Source organism: Octopus bimaculoides, chromosome 3, assembly GCF_001194135.2.
Source record: "Octopus bimaculoides isolate UCB-OBI-ISO-001 chromosome 3, ASM119413v2, whole genome shotgun sequence".
Taxonomy (NCBI): Eukaryota; Metazoa; Mollusca; class Cephalopoda; order Octopoda; family Octopodidae; genus Octopus; species Octopus bimaculoides.
The window spans coordinates 145,284,344-145,284,911 of record NC_068983.1 but is presented as its reverse complement, the minus strand read 5'-3'; positions in this window follow the sequence as shown (position 1 = coordinate 145,284,911).

Sequence of the window (568 nt, the reverse complement as noted above, 5' to 3'; positions counted from 1 at the left end):
GAAAAGGATTATTGACCGGAAGCATGTGACCATGCCGGTGTAAGGGGAAGGGAGAGAGTGGTAGAGGGAGAAACAAAGGGAGGAAGTAGAAGAATAGGCGAGCAACGATAGGAAAAGAGAAATAGAGGAAGTACGAGGGAAAAAAAGAGATACGTAGTAGTAACAGAGGGAAGAACGAGAGGGGTAAAGCAAGATACGTAGTAGTAAAGAGGAAGAACGAGGGGAAGAGAGAGAGTGGTAGAGGGAGAAACAAAGGGAGGAAGTAGAAGAATAGGTGAGCAACGAAAGGAAAAGAGAAAGAGAGGAAGTACGAGGGGAAAAAAAAGATACGTAGTAGTAACAGAGGAAGAACGAGAGGGGTAAAGCGAGATACGTAGTAGTAAAGAGGAAGAACGAGGGGGGAAATGATAGAGGAAGAGAAAGAGAAAGAGATAGAGTAGCGTCGGAAAATATGAAGTTACGAAAAACTACTTACAATTGGAGACGCTGCGTTCAATCATGTAAAAACAAATAGTAAATATATATATATATATATCTGTAAAAATATGTGACACTTATTCAGTAGCCA